The 24,048-nt window shown below is 39.8% G+C and overlaps 1 protein-coding gene across 8 annotated transcripts in view; it reads right to left on the reverse strand.

Annotated features, from left to right (window-relative positions):
* Window positions 1–24,048, reverse strand: part of KDM4C (lysine demethylase 4C) — a 392,424-nt gene that overhangs the window by 9,540 nt on the left and 358,836 nt on the right. The window lies entirely within an intron of this gene.

A 24,048-nucleotide genomic window follows, 5' to 3' on the forward strand; every position in this document is an offset into this window, starting at 1 on the left:
AGACATAATTAATTATCCCCATTTTACTGACAAGGAAACTGAGCCTCCAAGGAGGCTCCTTAGGTTGTCAGGATCTCTGGAGGAGTGAAGGTAAATAGAAGAATAAGAATTGGGATAGCCAGGTGGAAGTGGGGCCAGGGAGGACCAGAGTGAGGTCCGAGCTGGCAGGCTGCAACAAAGAAGCAGGGGAAAGGAAAGCAAGGAGCATCTGCAGTGTGGCAAGTGAGGCTGGGAGGGTTGTGTGCTGTTTCGTAGGCCTCTTCAGAAGACCCTTGGACCTCCCCAGAGAGGCATGCTTCTGCTGGCTTCCCATTAAGTGACCAGCCCTCTTCCTTCCACAGGCATCATGGTGGCCACCCATAACCTGTCTTCTTACTTCATGTCTTGGACTCAATAATGCTTCCTCCTAAGGCAGCAGTTCAGAGCAAAACCCAGTAGTCCATCCTGGAAGGTGCTTGCTTTTTGGTGGGGAAGGGAGGTAACAGGTCAAATAAAATGTTTTCAGACATAGTTTGCAAACTCTTAAATTTGTATGTATTGGGTATGCCAGAGTAGAGTTTTAATACAAATGAATTAAATACTTGACCTGTTTGGTAAAGTTTTTGCACATTTAGCAATTCGTGTTTTGCTAATACCGGTATTTTACTGATGAGGCCAATATGACTGATTGAAATGCACACTTGATCAATCAAGCTATAAATGCACACTGGGCATGGTTCTATGGTTTAAATGAGAGGCGCACACAGGAAATACTTAGTTGTTTATGACTAGAAATCCACCCTCTATTCCTTTTCATTATGAATAGAAATTTTGCATTATAAAGCAGTGGACATTTTATTGTTGGGCTTGGAATATACATGAGAGGCTCAGCTGTTCATTTTTCTCATTGCAGACTTGCTTCCATTTAAAGCTATGGGCAAAGAGAAACTTGTGTGCTCAGAGCTCTGTAGAATTGACAGTCTGCATCTAACTTAGTTAAATAAAAATAAGTTTCTCCTTAGCCTTCATAATATTTTACCTTAGGGCATGCAGAATTGAAAGGGTAGGCTGTAGAAATATATTCTAGTTATGTCCCTGGGGTTATCCTTTTAGTATCCATTTCCCTTCCAAAGATGTGCCTGGTCCTAAGAACACTGGACGGTGCAGCTTCTAAACAGACACTATCCAGTCTGCTATGCTGGGAAGCGATATCAGCTCTGGGATAACTGAGCAGAAACTTGTAAGACTGAGGAGCGGGGGAGGGGGCACAAGAGTATGTCTCTACCCTCTCCTCAAGTTTTCTTCCATGTGGAGGGAGCTGCATTAGGGTAACATTCCTGGTTTCTTTTTAACTTTCATTCATCCACTCTTCCAAGAAAATAAGCAGTGACTTAACTTTGTTTTTGAGTTCTCAAGGAGATGGCATTTTCCAAACTATGCACCATGAGGCCCTGGAATACACCACAGCAAACTCAGAGGGGCTCTGTGGGATATTTTCAGGGGAAACACAGTGACACTCGTAAGACACCCAGCTTACCACTACCACTCAAGCTGGTTAGACCTAACTCACTTAATAGATGGAACGATGGACACCGTAAAAAAAATTGTCCTAGAATACTACATAGCAATGAGAAAGAATGAAATCTTGCCATTTGCAACAATGTGGATGGAACTGGAGGGTATTATGCTAAGTGAGATAAGGCAGTCAGAGAAAGATATCATATGCTTTCGCTCATATGTGAAACTTGAGACCCTTAACAGAAGACCATGTGGGAGGGGAAGGGGAGAAATAGTTTCAAACAGAGAGGGAGGCAAGTCATAAATACAGATAACCAACAAGGGAGCAGGCAGGGGAAGGGGGAAATGAGTGATGGGCATTGAGGAGGGCACTCATTGGGATGAGCACTGGGTGTTATATGTAAGTGATGAATCATGGGGATCTACCCCCAAAGCCAAGAGCACACTGTATACTCTGTATGTCGACTAACCTGACATTAAATTATATGGTAACTATGGCTTCAACCCCTCATGTTCTCTTTCTCTTTGGAACCACCCTGTGGGCAGAGAACCCAAGTTCTGCTCTGTTCCTTCCATAGAGAGGAGCTGGTGGTGTCCTGCAACCCTGTCACTAGGAGGCCTATCTGACCCTCAGGCCCAGTATTAGGAACCTGTTTGCCCACAGACATAAACCACACACTCCAACCTCTGCTTTATTAGTAACAAAGAGGATCTTTTCAATCTCCAAATCCTGACTCCTTGTCTCTCTACACTGCTTTTCCTCTGGCAGGATAAATTCTATACATTGAGCCCTTCTTCAACACCAATGGAGGGAATTCAAGGCCTTTGGGGAATACAGAATATGCACTTCCCATTTATCACTTACCAAAAACAACTACTAAGCAGGAGACTTAGGTCCTTAGTTTTAGATCTCTGATCTTCTATAGAGATTTTCTAACCTTTAAAATAATTCTTCACAACAAATCCTGGCCTGCAATCTTAAGTAGCATATCACCAAGGTGTGGCAATGGCCACAGAAATGTGGTCTAAGCAAACATGAAGATACTTGAGCAATTTATCATAAAACATAGCTTAATAAACTAAACGTATGCAACTTTACCAAGGGAGAAACAATTCTTTTTTAAAAAGGCATTTGAAAATAAAATGTCTGAGACACAGTTTGTTATTTGTCTTATGGTCCATTTACCCTTTACTCACAAGTCCCATTTGGTAGTGCCAGTGCCTGACCTCAAAGAGCAACGTGCAGCTCAGAAACCATTCCGTTTGCTGTGTCATCCCCAAACCATGTCAGAAACTAGGAAGGACACTGAAGTTTGCTTTCCGAATCTTCCTGCTTTCAGAACTTTTTCTTTATTCATAGAAGAAGAAGAAAAAACCCAACCATCCAACTACAGTATACAAAAGAAAATTGGCTGTAAGCCTCCTTTCCGCCTCTACCACCAGGAGGCGTCCTTCTCATCCTCTGCCAGGTCAGTTAGCTGGAAGTGGTTTTATTTTGATTTGCATATAACTTCATTTAGTAAGTATTATTCACTGTTTACACCCCAGCTACTTTCCAAAGGATTTAAAGCAGCTCATAGTAAAACATAAAAAGGTTTATTTCTGTAATATCTAGTTTCCTCCGTTGAGAAATGGTTTCAACTCACCAGCTGTCTCAAAATTTTGAGTTTGCCAGAAACTTTCTATGACTACACGGAGTACAAAGCATCCAAACAGGAATGGAAGCAGAAGCACATGGGTGATGAAAAGAAGCTGGAAGGTTTAATTCTGAGATTCCCCTGGTCTCTCCAAAGCAGGCATCTCCCAAACCATCACAGTCACTAATCCAGTGTCTGTTTACTGACCATCCATGTGAGACACTGGAGGAGCCAACAATGCCTCGGGACAGAGGGCCTCTTGACCAAACCTGGAGGCCTGTCATATCTGGGGCATGAGCACCTCAGGGTCCCTGCAAGGGACATCCATGATCACTTCAACCAGAAAAGAACTTCTATTTAATTCATAGATTGGATTTCTGAATAAGATTTCATGTAAAAAAAAAAAAAAAGGTTTAAAAGGTTTCTGTTAGGGGCACCTGGGTGGCTCAGTTGGTTAAGCGTCCAACTTCAGCTCAGGTTATGATCTCACAGTTCGTGAATTCAAGTTCCACGTCAGGGTCTGTGCTGACAGCTCAGAGCCTGGAGCCTGCTTTAGTTCTGTGTCTCCCTCTCTCTCTGCCCCTCCCACCTTTATGCTCTGTCCCTCAAAAATAAATAAACGTTAAAAAAAAAAAGGTTTCTGTTAAAAATAAAAAGCCTAAAAAATAAAATCATCTGCCTGAAACTGAGGGGATTTAGTTTGTGGAGAGCCCCGGTGAATGGTCTGCCCCCTCTATTACAGGCCTTCGGCCAGCTCACACCTCCCTGGGCTGTGCACAGGGAGCCATAGCTCCTTAGAGTGTGGCCCCAACCAGTGAGGCACACATTAAAAATCAAGATTGCAGGGGCACCTGGGTGGATCAGTCAGTTGAGCGTCTGATTTTGGCTTAGGTCACGATCTTGCCATCCGTGGGTTTAAGCCCCACATCAGCCTCTGTGCTGACAGCTCGGAGCCTGGAGCCTGTTTCAGATTCTGTGTCTCCTTCTCTCTCTGCCTCTCTCTCACTTGTGCTTGGTCTCTCTCTGTCTCAAAAATAAATAAACATTAAAAGAAAAAAAAGATTCCAGTCTCCCGCACCCATAGCTCTGTGTGACCCAGGTGATTTTGTTAAAGCAGTCTAGAATTTGAGATCTATTAAAGGATGTAAAGGAGGTAAACTGCTAAAGAGGTCTTTCCTAATGCAGTTCTTAGTGTATTGCTGGAGCAAGTAAACACCTTTGCTAGGAAATTATATGCATTAAAACCTTGACTAATGCATTTTCCTCATTTATGGTCTAGACCCTCAGAAGCAGTTTGGCTTCACCTGACATAAATAGCTGTTCACCATTTGCTGTACTGCCTCCAGGGACATGTAAACCCCCTAAAGCCTGCCAGAGCCCCGTCCTCAGGGACACTGGTGTGTGGAGCTGCCAGTAAGCCTGTAGCTAGAGTACTAAATAGATGATGTGAGAATTAAAGACAGAAATCATAATCACAGTCAAGAGCAGGCTTCTAGCTACGACTAAAGGGCTCTCATGAAAGGACTGGGATGGGTCATCAGCCCAGGCAAGAGCACGGTGTCATATCACACTGCTGCCACAGTGGTGGCTGACTCCTGTGCTTGCTCCACCAACTGCAGAGAAGAGACGTGCCACCAGTCTGATTACCTGAATTCTGAAATCACTGTGTTCTTGGAACTCTTACTGGAGCCTTTGAAAGGGACCTCTACAAGCGGCTGTCCTTGAATGCTGCCTATTTTGCCATCCTCACCCTGGACCCATTGGCGCCTCTGATCCTAACACATAGAAACCACAGAGCAGGCAACCCCGTCTATCAGTTCAGCTGCAGCACATGAAGACATGGTACTTGAACTCCCAGTATTTAATCTCCATATAGTTTGGAGCCTCTGACAGTTCCCGTTGGGGAAAATGCTTAAGTGACCAGGAGCAAACTGATACCAGCAGCTGCTGGCATTGTGAGGGATAATCACCTGCTCATTAATGGACTCTGGCAGGGATTAACAAGACTGACTGATAGCCATGTACTAATTGTACTAGCTATCTATCATTTGTTTGGCTGCCCGGCATCTGAACCCCTATCTTCCTTTCAGAGTCTCAGTGGGAAGCAGAGCTAGCCTGACATTACAGACACTGGAAAATGCCAGATACTCCTTTACCCAGCTTCCCTGGCAGCAGACATGCATGAGGCCTGGCCAATTGGCTGCACCTGCTCAGGATGTAGACCCTGTGATCAGGGATGCAGGAAAGCAGCAGAAGGGAGAACACTTTCAGAAGGCAGCAGGGGCAGCCATAACAGCAGCACCCATGCACCGAAGGCAGAGCTGTGGGCCAAGCTGACCACACACAGGGAAGGAGCTGTGTCCTGTATTGATCCATGGCCTGGTCCTGCCTATGCTCCAGCTGAGCAGCCTCCCTTGTTTTCACCTATTCTCTGACCTTGTTCTTTTGTATTCCTGGAGATTCTGTGGGCTTCCTAATAACTTCCCACTACATTCCTTTAGCGCTTAAGTTAGTTACAGTCACTTTTTGTTGCTTACAACTGACTACCCTGAATGATAAGTAACTGCTGGATTGAGTGATGGCAGATCCCTCCTCTCACAAACTAGAGAAAACACCTTTTCATTTAATGGTGGAATATAAAACTGGAGGGCTTCCTAGACCACCCAGTCCTCATTCAAAGAATTTATTAGGAAAGCCATCTTACAAAAAAGGAACATATTCACAGTACCACCTACCTAATCACAGGGCTTGGCCCTAGATCGTTTGTGACTGCTTTTTATAACACCACAATCTGAAGAGGTACTCTCCTTAGAGATATCCTCAAGAAGGCATCCCAGGCCATAAAGGTAAGTCTCCAAATATCTTGATCAATGGTAGGCTATCAAGTGGACTCTTTTGAAGGGAATGCACCATATTTGGATAGATTAAATTCTGGGCTATTTGTTAAATAGAAGTCATATTTAATATCATCCTTATGTAGAGATAACAAAGATAGAAAACACTTTAATATTATTTTTCTTAATAATTCTTTGTTCTGAGCATCTACCATAGATTCATTAGGGGAAACTACAGAATTTTTTTTAAAGATATAAAACAACAAAAACAACCCATATTTCCATCACCTAGAAGTAGATGCTGTTACTACCTGTTGGAATAAATAAAAAACACAAGAAACAAGTGTTGGCAAGGAAATGGAGAAAAAGAAATCCTCATGCACTGTGGTGGGAATGTAAACTAGTGCACCACTCTGAAAAACACTATGGTGCTTCCTCAAAAAGTTAAAAATAGAACTACCATATGATCCAGTAATTGCACTACTGAGGATATACCCAAAGAATACTTAAACACTAATTTGAAAGGGTTATATGCACCCCAATGTTTATAGCAGCATTGGTTACAATAGCCAAATTATGGAAACAGCCCAAGTATCCATCAACTAATGAATGGATAAAGATGTGGAATATATACACAATGGAATATTACTCAGCCATAAAAAATGAAATCTTGCCATTGGCAATGACATAGTTGGATCTAGAGAGTAATTAATGCTAAGAAAAATAAACCAGTCAGAGAAAGTCAAATAGCATACGATTTACTTCATATGTGGAATTTAAGAAACAAATGAACAAAGGAAAAAAAGATAAATCAAAAGACAGACTCTTACGTACAGAGAACTGATGATTACCAGAGAAGAGGTGGGTGGGGGGTGGGTAAAATAAGTGAAGGGGACTAAGAATACCCTTATCATGATGAAAATGAAAAAAATGTAAAGTATTCATGATGAAATGAATAATGTATAGAATTTAATTTCTGTATTGTATACCTGAGATGGATATAATGCAGTATGTTGACTATACTGGAATTAAGATAAGAAAAGTAAATGCTGTTATCATTTGGATTAATCTCTATGCTTCTATGTGTTTTTTACAAAGTAGGCCCTCCTATACATATATAATTATTTTTCATAACTACAAACTTTATTTTCTTTCACATGGAGCACAACTGAATGCTCTAAAAAGTCAGACAAAATCGCCTTTTGTGAAGAGCTCAGTATTGCAGTCCATGCCATGTTTCATGGCATTTGGAGAGAAGAGGTCTTTCATTTTATTGTGTTAAAATAGAAATTAACATAAAATTACTATTTAAATCATTTTTAAATATACATTTCAGTGGACTTAGGTACATTCACAATGTAGTACCACCATCTCCAGAAATGTTTCATCATCCCAAACTGAAACTCTATATCCACTAAACACTAACTGACCAGTCGCCTCTCCTCCCAGTCCCTGGTAACCTCCATTCTACTTCCTGTCTCTATGAGCTTGATTATTTCTAAGTACCTCAATATAATATTTGTCCAAATGTGTATGTATATAATTTTGTGCCTTGCTATTTATTGTCTATAACTACATTATAAACATCTTCTTAGTTATTATCCTTTAAAAACTCCATTTTATGTCCATCACCTGATGAGTGGGTCAAGAAGGCGTGGTTTATATATATAATGGAATACTACATGGCAATGAGAAAGAATGAAATATGGCCATTTGTAGCAAAGTGGATGGACCCTTGAGGGTGTCATGCTAAGTGAAATAAGTCAGGCGGAGAAGGACAGATATCATATGCTTTCACTAATATGTCTAATAGGAGAAATCTAACAGAGGACCTTGGGAAGGGGAAGGTGGGGAAAAGAGTTAGGGAGAGGGAGGGAGGCAAATCATAAGAGACTCTTGAATACTGAAAACATACTGAGGGCTGAAGCGGGAGGGGGAAAGGAGAAGGGAGTGATGGTTATGGAGGAGGGCACTTGTGGGGAAGAGAACTGGGTGTTATATGGAAACCAACTTGACAATAAACTATAAATTAAAAAAACTCCATTTTACTGGCTTAATACATGGAACACTATGGCTTATTCCACAGTTAATTTAACCACTTTCCCACTGTAAGATATATAAGTCATTCCAATTTTCTCCTATCATTTATAATGCTATTGAATATTTGTCTCCAAGAATCTTTGTCCAAATTACTGACTATATTCTTAGTCTTGCAATATGAATAAGTTGGTAAAATGTATGTAAACTATTAATAAAGTTAATTTCATTAAACTTTGAAAAATTCAACATCAGACTCATTTCTCTTACAGTAAATCTTAACCACCACAGAAAATTCTGATTCAGTCAATCTAAGGTCGAGTCCAAGCTAAATGTGCTTCCAAACAATATGATGCTTAGCCAGGTTGATAATCACTGCTTGAGATTATCTCCATAGTACACTATATCTTCTACATATATAGAAAAAACTAATTCTAAGCTGCTTCCTCTGAATGTAGCTTTTCTACAGTGAGAGACGTCTAACATACTTGGAAGAAAACTTGGAACATCTCCACACTGAGGAATCTTATCTGTGCTCTGTCCTAGTTGTGAAACACTGTCATTGTAGCCTGTGGGATAATGGATTCAGGCCAACATGCTTCCACACGCACATTCATTATTTAGGGAAAACTCCAAGTTTGATGTCCAGCTTTCCTTGTGAAGAGTTTCTGTTTTCTCTTGTAAGGGAAATACACACACAAACACCCCTTCTCTACTCTAAGATGCTCGGGTGGCCTCTGTTAAGCTGGGGCAATGCCTCATTATTCCCTCAAACAGCTAGATTCTTTATCAGCAGCCACACTTTGCCAATGCCCTGACAGTTAACCACATCTGTCTTCTAAAACATAGTGTCTTCTCTTCAGGGAACACAACATTGACAGTTATTTGCTGAATTCTCGAGGTCCAAGTTTAGCACACACTTTCCCTTTAGCTATAAGCCAAGAGTGGATACCATACCTGGTAAAAATACTGAAGTGCTAGAGATGGAGGCTGTTTTATTTTTCTGAATGTTACCACAGCATTAAACCTCAGACAATATTTTTATTTTTCTAATGTTTATTTATTTTTGAAAGAGAGAGAGAGAGCAAGTGGGGGAGGGGAAGAGAGAGTTGGGGACAGAGAATCCAAAGTGGGCTCTGCACTGACAGCAGAGAGCTTGATGGGGGGCTCAAACCCATGAACCATAAGATCATGATGTAAGCTGAAGTCAGATGCTTAATCAACTGAGCCACTCAGCTACCCCCAGACAATACATTTCTATAAGAAATCACATCTTCATGTTATTAGAAATAGGTGAGATTCTGGCAAGCAAACACTTTTAAAAGGCACAGAAAATGCAAAGTTGGGCAGTCTCTTTTGGAAATTATCTTCTGGTTCTTTTAAATGAGAAAGTATAAGAAAAGTCATTAACTAGAACCAGGGGTGACCCTAGGGAGTAGACCTAATAGCAAGAGCATGTGAGAGAGGGTTATGGAGGCAGCTAAGGGAAGTGGCTATGAAACGCCAACAAGGGGTCCTCTGCATTCTTGGGACTGAAGACGGTTAACGGAACTGAAAGGCTCATTCATTCACCTACCAACTACATATCTTTGAAAGAGAGCCACCTGCCTTTTCTTCCTCCCTCTGGCATATTATAAGTGTCTCCTCAGTGCCTGGTCCTGACCTCAGCACTGGGAAAAGGGAGACAAAAAGAGCCTGTTTGAAGTCATTTCCCCAAGAAACCCAAGTCCAGTAGGGGACTTAAATGTTTATATGAGTATCTGCAATATGAGGTACTATATGTGACAACAGTAAGTGGCAAGGAGTTGGTAATGGTGTGTCCATGACTCACCCTCCTATGATCAATGGTGTCCAGGACTTTCTCCTAGAAATTAACTAAAATTTCTTCATGTCTTCTCCTCTGAGTTAAACCACCCTCCACATAAACTGACTTAATTATAGACCCCCATTCAGGACTCTGCTGCACTTCCTTGGCTAGGTATATGTGAATGCTTTGTAAACTGTGGTGACAGCAGCAATGCAGTCCTTAAAGGCAGATGTCAGAGGGAGAAGTGAGCTGGCAGCTCTAACAGAGCTTTGTGGGGGTCACTGTTGGAGGCTCTGGCATTAGCAGTTTGATTTTATTGGGGCTACCATAGTTGGCCAGGCTATTCCACTGACAATCAAGTCAGTAGGACAGAGCTCTTGCCCTGACCCCTTTCTCTACCTCTCAAGAGTGTTCTAAAATGATGTCACCAATGATTGCAAGGCCAATGCCCCATCACACCAGAAACCAAAACAGGCAAACTTCTAAAAGCCCCAGATACACAAACTACTTGAAAAGGGAATTTCTGGTACTTCAGCTTTCTGGTACTTCTTCTTAGATCTTCTTTTCAATAGCCTCTCCTTTATGCAGCTTTGGAAGATGTGTCATTTCCCAGTGTTACTGGGAATCTCATACTTAGGGACCTCTGACCAATGAGCTGACTGAAAATTACTGGCCACCACCACCAATAATAACCAGAATTAGTCACAATTCTATCTGAATGTTTATTATGTGCTGGGCACCCCACTGACTGCTTTATATTTCAATAATTCTAACAATAATCCTAGTATTTATTATTATCTTCATTTTAGGGTTAAGGTAAAGGTTAAGGCAAGGGAGTCAACTCCCTTGCCCAGGCTTGCATGGCTGACCGCTACACATCAAGTTTCTCCCACCTTGGAGAGATAGCCTACAGCATTTATAAGGACTGTCCCTGGGCTGGCTGCATCTTCCTCCTGTTTTTCCTGCAGACACCATTGCATAAGCATCCCAGGACTGTAAGTCCTCATACTCAAATAAGGAAAAAACATTGCCATCTATAGGACAGATCTGTCCCCCTTTACATAGTTGTTGGTAGAGGCTAAAATGCATGAAGGGAACAAATATTTTATTATGTCAATAAAACTTTATGTTGCAAAACAGAAAAAGACAGCCTTGAGGTGAATTTCTCCATCATGATTTCTAAAAATAACTGTCAGTTACAAAAGCTGGAAAAAGGAGAGATAAGGGTAAGCATTATGGGAAGAGAAGGCTCTCCTGTGCTCACGAGCCACAACAGGACCTCTGCGGATTCTCGATCTGCTCCACAGACCATGTATGTTCTACGTCTGAGAGCAGCTGCACAGAAGCGGCACAGGGGCGGCTGCCCAGGTCTGGGGTCACACTGCCTGGGGTCAAAGAAGAGCTGTGACTGGACAAAAGCTACTTTACGTCTTCACACACTGGTGTCCTCATCAATCAAATGCATATAACAACACAACCTTAAAGGACTTAAAGAACTGGTGGGCAAATGAGCTAAAATATATTTAAAAGGAGAGGAGAAGAGAAAGAAAAGCACAGCACAGTGATTGGCAGCTGGTGAGTTTGAAGTGAACTGTGACTGGATTTAATTCATATCAACAGGGAACATCTGGAGGATGATGGCAAGGGGATGGAAAACCTTGGGAGCCTTGAGATTTAAAACTGTGAAGACGCACTGGGAAGCTAAGAACCTACTACAAAAGGTCATCAGACAAGGGTATTCCGGTTGAAATCCAAAGCAACCCAGCAGGATCAGTAAACAGCTGTCATCCTCCATCTAGGTAGAGAAGCACAATCACGTGTCCCAGGTCACATGGCCAACAAGGGGATGAGTGGGGCAGTCATTCAACATCCACATTTCGAGCATCTCTCATGTTCTAGGAACACTGGGGTTATTAGTGAGAAAAAACAGATGTGGCTTTCTACTTCATGTAACTATTAGAGGAAAACATAGATATTAAAAAAATAAAATAAAAATGATAAGTGTAGGAACTCCTGTGTCATAGAATTACAGTGCAAAGCACTTTACCAGAAAGATTATTAGCACACTATGTGGTTATTATATTCCAGAGAGCTTCAAGATGCCTCAAGAGATGGGAGAACTAAAATGAAATTTTGACCCAAGAATCTGAAAGAATCCAGATAGAGAAAAACCAGGGAAAATAAGTCATGATATTTTTTTAAATAGCAACTTTTTTATTATAAAAATAAAAAATGCTCATATGGAAACTATAAGAAGGTGATAAAGTTGAAATCATAATCACCTATGATTACATTCTCTAGAGATAACATTTCAATACATTTCTTTTGAGGATTTTCCCTTCATATATTTATATTTTTATATATAATTGGGATCATACTGTACATACTGATTTTTCCATTTATTATAGGTGCCATTAAACATCCTTTGAAAACATGATTTTTAGTAGCTACATAAATAATTCACTTTGTCTTCCTCCCAGGTGCACTGGTAAGCATTCAATGGCTAGGTCAAAGGAACAAGGAGCTGTCGTGTTTGCATGGTCAGATTGGGTTTAAGCACAGTGTTCTCACATCTGAGAGCAACATTTGGAGTGGGATACTGTCCAAAAAATTTCATCATGAGGGGTGTCCTGGAGCAAGAGCACTCTGAAAATCACTTTCTCATGAGAGCATTCATTCTTTCCCACAACAAATATGTATTAAGTGATGAGGCAGGAGGACTGTTTTATTTGGATTTGAAAAAACTTGGGGGGAAGCCTTCCCCAAACACATGAAGAGCTATTAGTAAAAAGAGAATGGGCTTGTTCAGTTTTGGATTAGGGTTATGGGTCCCAAATTTCTCAAACTCTTGTCAAGTGCTGTTCCTCCCTCATCAAAGTGTTGGGAATGGAGTATGCAAAGAATGGAAAGAAGCATCTGGCACAGATCGAAAGTTATCTTCTCCCTTAATCTAATTTCAGTCACTCTGTGGCTATGCTCCTTCAGCTCTTTATAACACCAGCTTCCTCCATGGCCAAAGAAATGGGCATCCTTCTGCAACAACACCCCAAGGAAACCTATTCCCTCAGCACAACCTCATTCTCTGGCAGGCACATAAGGTCTGTTTTAACTAAACCAACTGGGTAACTCTCAAGTGGGTGAAGCAGAAAACATACGAAATGATGAAAGAGACAACTGTGTGGCCTGAGCCTACAGCTGTAGAAAAGACTTTTTTTAAAACAAAGATTCTGTGGTAAAATGTATAACTGCAAAAAAGACATCATGATGTGTAAAAATATGCCATGGATTAATTACTCCCGGGCTAAGACCTAAAGATAGCTTGGTCCTTCCTGCAGGTTCCAAATGACACTGCAGTATACAAAATGGCCCACCATGGTGCAGTGTGTGCCATGTGCCCAAATCAACAGTCACTTCCCAGCTCTCAGCCTCACCCAAGCTGGCCCAGGTTCACACTGACCATACAGGTGGTCATCCAGGGCTGGAACTAGGAAAGGGAGATGTGTGTGCAGAAGAGTGCACAGCTAGGGCAGGGGCACATTCCAATGCTTATAATCAGAAATGATTAAGGTAACACATTACTTTCTTTCAGAAGAGGCCTAAGAGATCCCCAGAGGCCAATGTCCCCATTTTAAAGAGAAGGGAGAAGGACTAAACAGTGAAATGACTTGCATAGAGTCACAGCTCACCAAGAGATGGCTATCATTTAATTTAATTTTGCATTTCACAGCCCAGCAGTGCACAATTTTGAGCAAATGACTAACATCTGGAAAGGATTCCACATAGGGGTTTAAACGGGAGAAACAGGAAGGGGTGAAGACAAATGAAAGGATTTGTGAGAATATGATTTGTCAAAAAATGTCAGCCCGTATTATATTAAATTCAGAAGCAGACAAGTCCTGAAGCATATGTATGTACAAATGAAGTAATCCAGAATTTCCTCAAAGTTGCAAATGTGCCTGAGCATAGCAATAAAATGTGAGCAACTCCATTCTATAAATATTTCATATGTAAGCCACTGCTTCTATCTGTTAATTTCACGTCCTTCTTTTCAGATTTAATGCAAATGCATAAACTTAAACAAATCATGCTCATAACAGACTGTCTTATAAAGAACAGGATGTGTGTAATTACTACCAGCCTATTTCCACAGAGACCAGTCTGTTCATAAATGGCAGACACATAAATAAGATGGTTGGGGAGAGGATAACAAATCAATCTGTTTTCTCAACACTATTACCCTTAAAGGGAAGTCAGAAATTTCAGAAACTCCCTAAACAATTTTTTGCATTTCAAAAGACTGTCAAATCAAAATAATCTTAATGTGAAGTAGGAGAATTTTGCTGTCTTTACATTCTCAGACAAGAATGAAACTGATATGTAGATAACACAGTATTGTCAGATTTCTCCAAACAAGAGCTTTTAATCCAAAGACTTAAAAATACATTAGCGAAAGGGCAGGGAATTTAGCTTTACTGATTATACTCAAGCCTGGAATGCCTGGTTCAGCATTACACTGAGGATTCTGTTTTGCCCTTTTTCTGATAGTTAACAAACCTTTGAAACAGGAACCTCTTTGTTCTTTTCACGCTGGTTATTAATCTGTATTTGAAGCCTGTTCTTACTAACATCTGATTTGCCTAATGAACCCTGAGTATTCAATCAATTAATATTTCAATTATGACATGGTCTTTTTTTACTCTCCTCCCCCAAAACACATGAAGTTTTGTTAGCATCCTTGTAACTTTCCTTGAAACATACACCCGCAGTTTTGAATTGATGTAGATTTGCAAGTACTGGCAACTGTGAACCAAAAATATGCCAAAGGGAGAGGGATTACAGGGTATGTGGGCATCTAAGAGAGGGGGGTCAGTGGATATGATACAGGCACCAGAACACCTGAGCCTGGCTTTTGTAGATTAAACTAAGGTAGGGGGGAGGGTGTGCAAAATCCTATAAATGAGACTGTGGAAAAGCAAATATGGAAGTAGAGAAAGAGAAAAGGAGACAGTTTTTCAGCAAATGGTTTTAACATCCATCACTAATAACCAATTAGCAATAATATTAATAGTAAACAGGATGTGATTCTGAGCTTTTAGCAAGTCAATATTCTGCCAAGCATACTCAAATAAGTTTCTGCATGCACATACACTCATGAAGTTTGTATATGCATCTTAAAAATCTTAGGAAGATATACAAGCAGCAAGAGGGGCAGTACCTAGACACGGGGTGCTACAAGGACTTGTACTTTCCTTTTCTGTATTTCTTAAACTTTAGCCAACCATGGGTATGTTATACAAAACACTGTGCATATGTGATCGTTAAATATTAGCTGCTAATTCTTATAACTGCACATCAAATACATTGTGTCTATCAATGTAAATCATTGAATCTCTCCCTTAAAAGAAAGGTATACTTTCTCATTGCCATGTAATACTCCATTGTATATATATACCACATCTTCTTGATCCATTCATCAGGTGATGGGCATTTAGGCTCTTTCCATGATTTGGCTATTGTTGACAGTGCTGCTATGAACATTGGGGTACATGTGCCCCTATGTGTCATGAGAAAGAATGAAATCTGGCCATTTGTAGCAAAGTGGTTGGACCTTGAGGGTGTCATGCTAAGCGAAATAAGTCAGGTGGAGAAGGACAGATACCATATGTTTGCACTCATAGGTCTAACAGGAGAACAGAAGAAACCTAATGGAGGACCAGGGGGAGGGGAAGAGGGAAAGAGAGTTGGGGAGAGAGAGGGATGCAAAACCTGAGAGACTATTGAATAGTGAAAATGAACCAAGGGTTGAAGGAGGGGGGGAAGAGAGGTGGTGGTAATGGAGGAGGGCACTTGTGGAGAAGAGCACTGTGTGTTATATGGAAACCAATTTGACAATAAACTATTAAAAAATAAAAAAATAAAAAGTAAGACAACCAGTGGAAAACAAAAAATAAAAACCCAGGGCACACAACAGATAGCATCATCCTTACACTGGTTCACGGTGCAGCAGCCCTGGGTTGATGAGGCACAACCACTGAAGGCAAAGAGAGCTAAAAGTTCCAGAAGGGGGAGTGCCCAGACTACATGCACAGAAACCAGGTGTTGAAGGAAGCAAAATCAAGTAAATGAGTGCTGCAGAGAGCTATAGATCAAGAGAATTTAGGATGAGCTGTACAGTGAGCCCAAAGTCTACATATGTGCAGTTGGGCTAAATTTAAATGTTGCTGTGTCAAGGGTGTCTGGGTAGCGCAGGTGGTTAAGCATCCAATTTCGGCTCAGGTCACAGTCTCACAATTTGGAGCCTGCAGCCTGCTTCAGATTCTGTGTCTCCCTCTCTCTCTGCCCTTCCCTCACTCCGGCTTTGTCTCTTTTCTCTCTCTCACTCAAAAATAAAAATTAAAATTTTTTAAATAAATTTAAAAAAATGTGTGTCAAGATGGAAACCCCATAAAGGGTCAATATGACTCCATTTTCATGGCCATATTGTCATGTTGAAGAATTACTGAGCAAATATCCACTGTTCTATCAAATGGGTGAGAGAGAAGTAATTGTATGTGTGATAATATGTTCATTCAGAGATGAAAATGGAGTGCCTGAGCATGCCATTTCTGAAATATGGGATGTCTGTTCTCACACTGTGGCATGGGCCTTTTCACTCAACATCCCTTCAACTCTTAGGCAAATAAAAACACAAAAACCCCAAAACCTATGCTTTGTAAACCAGGGGTCTTGGGATGGTCCTAAATGCAGTAACTATTTTAGATGGGAAGAGTAAGAAAGAAAGAAATGATAATATGGACAAGTCTGAACTCATAATCTTGGCCCTAAAACCTGGGCTACTTTCAACTTCCCTCACTGATAGGTGTGATCTTCCATTTGGCTAAGCAAGCCAGAGCCCTGGGGACCACCTTTGACTCCTTTTTCTTTCTCAGCTCCAGTATCAGTTCATCACTGAGTCCTTTTCAGAGTCTTCCACTGCTTCTAAATTAGTCCCAGCTATATCACTTCTCACCTAATCCACTGAAATGCTCTCCTAACTGGTCTCCCAGTATCTACTATGGCCCACTCTCCAATTTGTCTTCACTCTAGCCAAAGAAAATACTTCATAAAAAGTCTCTTTATGTTAAATTCTGCTTAAGACCATCAATAGTTTCTCCCTGCTCTTAGAATAAAGACCCAACCCTATAACATACTCTTCAAAACCTGGCCCACTCTGGCCCTTTCCTCCTTCTCTAGCCTCATCATTTACTTCTTTCAGCAACCTGAGCAGGCCATGTTCCTTCCTGCAACAGCCCTTGTGTGTCCTTTGTTTGGGATACTCTCCCTCTGTCCTTTGTCTAGTTAATATACTGGTTACTCATCTAATCATATATTTTTCATTACATGCTCTTATAGGATTATATGCCCGTCATCCCATGACTCATCTCAGTTTTAAGTAAATTTTTATTAGTAACTCTGATAGGTCACTCTTTCCCTTTGGACTGTAAATTAGATGAGAGCAAAAACCATTTCAATTTTATACATCGTGTTTCCTGGGCCCAGCGTAATGTTTGGCATGTAATAGGTGCTCACTATAAACAGAGTTTTATGGTAAGGCTATCACTTACTGAAGAGTAAGATATCCCTTGACTAGGGAATTCATAAGTCACCATATGCAGGTATCCAGGTGCAGTTAATGAAAGTTCTGACCCTCTCTACAAGAGAAATGGCCTCCTGGGGGAACATCAGCCTTCCACATCCATATAAGCCCCTCATGCCTGGAGAAGAAAAAGGACTTGAGCACCAATACAATGTTTTCCCCATACTCATTATACTGCCCCTGAATGGGACCCACTTGTAGATATTAGTTTTCTTCATACAAACTAAAAAGCAAAATGTAACACAAAACAAAATTCTAGAGAAACATTAATTAATGTCATGGGGCATAGTTCAGGATAAATAACATAAAAAGATAGTTTTACTAGTAATGAAATAAATTTTATAACTAAATAAGACATTAAATTTCATACACAAATCATTAAAAATTCCCTGGCCAGGAAGGGAATAAAATATCTAATAAGAAGTGGAAGCAAAGTTATAAAGCTTACTAGTAGCAGCCTGGAAAAAGGCTTGTTGTATAATGAGATAATTTCCAAAAGATATGTCTTACCTAATTAAGGAATCTCACTTAATGTCAATGGTGCTCATGTTTATGTTCTCTTAACAGCTCTCTTACAGTTCCTATTTCAACAGGGCTTCAGATCCTGGCTGCTTAGAATGCAGCAGCTACATCCTGACTTGTTTTGTGCTAGTCACTGCTTTTATGGTATAAATCAGGTAAACCGCTTTAGAAGATTGAACTTTATCTTTTACTCCCCACCAAAGATAGAATAGCACATAGAAAGGAATCATTAGGTCAGATTATTCTTAATTCAAGGCTAAAAAGGGTAAATATAAGGCATATTATAAAAAGAGTAGCCTATAAATATATCATTACAACTATACTACTGGAAATTCACATAATTATAACCCTCCTCCCCTTTTATTGAGTTGTTAACCATTAATCTGCAGAAGGCATCTTTTTCAGGCACCGATCACATTGGCACTAATTACTGTTGGAAAACCCTGCTTGGATCTGAAAAACTGTTATAAAATGTTATTTAACACATTGTACTATTATAAAAGAATGAAACATTCTTTATGTTTAATGGTACTGGATAAAACATCTAAGCCATAGAAGACCTGGAAACATAATATCCTCTATCTTTTTTCTAAATTTTTAATATTTATTTATTATTGAGACAGAGAGAAACAGAACATGAGTAAGAGAGGGGAGGAAGACACAGAATCCAAAGCAGGCTCTAGGCTTCGAGATGTCAGCACAGAGCCCAGCGTGGGGCTCGAACCCACAAACCATGAGATCATGACCTGAGCTGAAATCAGACACTCAACCGACTGAGCCACCCAGGCGCCCCAATATCCTCTACCTTATAGAAGCTAAGAAATCAAATGGTGCAAGGCAGCTGATCTACAGAAACACATATAACCAACAAATATTACAGCAGGTCACAGCTTTCAAGTTTTCCACTTACTTCTCAGCAGACTACATTCTCTGAGGGAAAGATTGGAAACTAAAGGAAAAACACATACTAGTATCTCTTTACATCATTCCTCCTCTCCCTTTACTGACATACTCTAACCTCAAAATAAAATTTGCTTAGTAAAATACAAGGCAGGTTTTATAAGTGGTTCTCTCTCACCATGAAAATCAGCTAACCTCTTTCAAGTAGGCGTGAAAAGGAATAATAAAATGAAGGCAGCGTCAGCTCATCAATAAATAGACTTCTGGATATACTTATCAAACAATAATCTAAGTTCAGTCTACTACCAAAATAATTTAAACCCCATGGTCAAATAGGAATATAAACTCTGTTGATTTATGAGCTCAGTATCTTCTGGGATGTGTCACCAATTTATGTGCTATATCCCAGTGTGTTAGCATCTGGGGTTGGCTAGACGTAAAAGATAATGTAAAAGGGCTTGTAAACAGGAATCTCCCTGTTGACTATTTGCCTCAGGAAGCTCTCACTGTTAGCTATATATTTCAGAAATTGTATGCAGAACATCATGCTTATGACTGTATTACAGGAAGGGTCAGTTCCATAAAATTTAAGACACTTATAAAACATGCATGATCATACCACACTCAGGTTTGAGATCAAAATAAAGTTAAAGCAAGGAAAGGTTTTAAAGTTTGAAACCTCGCATCACAAACAGGTAGTGTGCCATTTTTATTTAAAGAGGAATAGAGGGTCAATAATGAATGGTGACATTCTGATACTATGATGTGAAGCAACAGTGACAACTGGCCACATATTTATTAAAAGAAATGAAGAATTTTCATTATGTTTATATTTTCTTTTAAATGGAAGTTGATTCAGCCCTCTAAGATTCAGAAATGATGTCACTGATATTCAAGTTTGGAGCTGAATATTCATGGGTGATCCTGTTAAGACCAGTAGAGACATTTCCCAATAGCCTTGGCTCTCTGGTAGACACAGGTAACAGCAGCTGCACTGATGCCACGGGGTCTTAGCCCTGGTTTCACAGTACATAAAATTTACTTCATTTGATCTAGTGGTTTTCAAATTTTTCGGTGCTTAAGGCGTCCAATTCTTGGTTTTGGCTCAGATCATGATCCCAGGGTTGTGGGATTGAGCCCCAAGTCAGACTCCATGCTGGAGCAAGGAACCTGCTTAAGATTTTCTCTCTCTCTCTATCTCTGCCCCTCTCTTGTTTGCTTGAGTGTGCATGTGGACTCCCTCTCCTTCTCCCAAAATAAATATTTTTTTAAAATTTCTTTTACATTTATTTATTTTCGAGAGATAGAGACAGAACATGAACAGGAGAGGGGCAGAGAGAGAAGGAGACACAGAATCTGAAGCAGGATCCAGGCTCTGAGCTAGTGGTCAGCACAGAACCCGATACAGGGCTCGAACTCATGAACCATGAGATCACAACCTCAGCCGAAGTCGGAGGCTCAACCGACTGAGCCACCCAGGCACCCCTCAAAATAAATAAACTTTTTTAAAATTCAAATATTTTCTGGGCTAGAGACATCCTTCTTCAACGAAATCGTATATGGAAGCCCAAACACTGAAGGCATGGGTTTTCTCTGGGACTACAGCTGGAGCACAGCCCTGCTCTAAGAACTAAATATTACCTGGAAAGGACATAAAAGTTACAATATAAATGTTGACTCAAACTTAAAGACAATTCTTAACATGGACTATGAATTTTAAGATTACATATTAATTGGCTAACATATGACTTAGAATAACAAAGACTTGAATGTGTGAAGGCTATTAATATTAAATTATGTAATCTTTAATTCAGCAAGTATTGATTATCTTACTATAAACCAGACCATGTACTAAGAAGAAAGTAGGTAACAGTAATTCAAAAAAACATGGTCCTTGTTTTTAAGCTCAAAGCCTCATGGACATGAAACTTCAAAATTGGATAAGTACTATGACAAACAAGTTCACATTAAAATGGAAAATTTGGAGTTTAATTTCATCTTTAAGTAAGCACTTCTTGATTAATTTCCATTACACTGCTAACAAAAATTTTTTCCTTTCCTTTCTCCTCCTTCTTTCTTTGTTTGTAAAAACAGAAGATGCCCTTGTTTGAAACCCTGATCTAAAATACTTCAAGTACTGCTCAGGTCTAAAGACATTTAATTATACTTGAGATCTCATCACAGAAGGAACCATCTGTTATTTTCTGCTTTTTTTCCCCTCTAAAGATATAAAAATCAAGTTGAAATTAAATTTTTAGGGACCTATACAATACACATTTCCAAAATATTCCTGATATTAAGATGTACAAACGATCTGTTCACATGGCTTTCTATAAGTTCAGAATATTAAAAGAAATAAGTAATATGGATTTTTCCTTTCTGTAGTACAATTTTGAGAAAGTTAAATCAAGGAGCAGAATGGAACCACAGTTTTTAAGCACCTACTATGTGTGGGTGCTGCACCATAAAGATTATAGCCTCTCTCATATTTAATTCTTATGGCAATTCAATAAGTTAGGCTGCATGCTTTTCACTGTACAGAACTTGAACTCTGACCTCACACCACACACAAAAATGAACTCAAAATGTATCACAGTTCTAAATGTAAAATCTTTAAAACTAAAACATTTCTAGATGAGAACCTAAGAGAAAACCTTTGTCTAACTCCAGACAAAAGATTTCTTTGTGATCTTGAGTTAGGCAAAGATTTCTTAAGACATGACACTAAAAGCATGATCCATAAAGAACAAATTGTTGATTAATTGGGTTTTACCAAGTTTGTAACTTTTTCTTTATAGACACTATTAAGAACATGAAGACAAGACACAAACTGGGAAAAATAATTATAAATGATATTTGACAAAATATTCATATACAGAATATTTTTTTAAAAATCTCTTATAATGAAATAAAAACATAAGTGAAATATTTGAATAGGCCTTTCAAGAACAATGATGATGTCTGAATGCCTAATAAGCACTTAAAAAGATACTCAAAATCATCAGTCATCAAGGAAATAAAAGCTAAAATCACACTGAGAGGGCACACTGGGTGGCTCAGTCAGTTAAGCATCTCATTCGGCTCAGGTCAGGATCTCATGGTTTGTGAGTTCAAGCCAGGCTTCTGGTGAGTTTGAGTGCTGCTTCAGATGAGCACAAGCCGAGAGCCTTGGTGAGCCCTGCTTCCTGTGAGCTCAAGCTCTGCTTTGGGTGAACCCCACTTCTCTCTTTTTCCCTCTCTCTGCCGATTGTGGGATTCTCTCTCTCTCCCTCTCCCTTTGCCCTAGCTCTTAAAAACAAGAAAAAAAATCACACTGAGCTACTACTACATACCTTCTAGAATAGTTATTATCCAAAAGACTGACAACACCAGGTGTTGGTGAGAATGTAGAGCAACTATAGCTTCATATATTGCTGGTGAGAATACAAAATGGTACAGCCACCTTGGAAAACAGTTTGGCAGGTCCTTATAAACTAAATATACACTTACCATATAACTCAATAATCTTACTCCCAGATATTTATCCCAGAGAAATTAAAACACATGTATGTCTACACAAAGACTTGAAAGCAAATGTTCCTAGCAGCATTATTCATAACTCCAAACTAGAAATAATCCAATGTCCATCACTCAGCAAATGGATAAACAAAATAAATCTTACATAATGAAATATTATTTAAACTAGGAGAAAAAAATGTAAAATATCCAACAAAGAACTTGGGTCTAAAATACACAAAGAACTTTTAAAAGTCAGTAACCCAGCTCATATCTCTTTTTCCAGTGTGACTTCATTCAACACTCTGGCCGATCATGATTGCTTCCAACTCTGAACTTACAATAACCTTCACAGGGTATTTTTCTTGTAAAATCTTTCAGATTGTCTCCTGGTTGGAGGCGAAGGGATATAAGGGGCATCAGTGATGAAAATGAACACAAATGGGCTAGGATGGGATGGGGCATGAATTCCCAAAGATAAAGTGGCCTCACAGATAAAAGGTGTCTCTTCATCAACCTGGTCTCTGCCATTGTAATATCTGCGTGGCTATCTGACTTGAAAATTGAGGAGCTTCCCAGAATCCCATAGCATGGAATGTTTCTGGGAACAACACTTTTCTTAGTATTTCAGACACATTTGGGTATTTTATTTTGCCTCCAGAATACTCAGGATCACTCCTCCACCTATGTTTAAACACCTTTGAATCTCCCATCGTGTCTAGCACAGTGTCGAACAAGCATGTTAAAAAGAATGAATGACATAATTGGATATTCTCAAACACAGGGCAGATTTGGTTCATGGTGCCCACCACTCTTGGGCTTAAGCTCTGCACTGAGAAGAGATGATGAAATACTGGAAATTAATAATATAATGCCCTCAAGATCAAGATAGTTGTTTTGATTCTGTTGGACTAAAGATGAGATATTACATACCCTAAGCTCATTTGGAAAAGGGATGGGAAGCAAATACTAGGAACCTATCTCCTGGGAATAAGTTCCCAGACCAATCACCTTTAGATAATTACCAAAAAGGAAAGAAGAGAAACACTGTCAAGTAAGGAAAGTATATATTTGAAGAAAAATGTAGCTGACATTGTGCCTTCAGGGCAACTGGTTCATCTCCTACATGAGATATCAGGATGCTGACACACTTTTTTCTTCAGAGGATCACCGGTGCTAAATGGAAACTGTCAATATGATGGCTGCAGAATTGTAGTCAGTGAGATACATTCAATTTATAAAAGAGAAAGGGAGTCCAATTCAGGCAAGGACTTCAACATCCCATTAGTATGCCCCAGGCTTTTATGCAAGAAGCAGCACAGAATTATACAAAAGTGAATAAAATTCCAGGGTCTGGTAAGTACCCAGCCCCGCTAACTTGAGGCAGCTCATGAAACCTCAAAGACTAGTTGGGACCTCAGTGAAGAGCACACAGTTTAGCGAGCTGATGAACAGGTGAAGAACGGAACTGTGGGTTTAGTCTTCATAGGTACAACCAGACTCTCTTCCTCTGAATGGCCTTGAAATTCTTTGATTATTTTTTCTAAATAAACTCTGCCAACAGAGTAACATTCCCCCTCATTTGGGCAAATTCTATTTACTTATGTATCAATTAAACTGTGTTCTAACACAGTCTCTTCATTGTAAGTCATGTTTATAAAGGTGCAGTAGTGTATTTGTAAA

Source organism: Suricata suricatta, chromosome 13 (assembly GCF_006229205.1).
Source record: "Suricata suricatta isolate VVHF042 chromosome 13, meerkat_22Aug2017_6uvM2_HiC, whole genome shotgun sequence".
NCBI lineage: Eukaryota > Metazoa > Chordata > Mammalia > Carnivora > Herpestidae > Suricata > Suricata suricatta.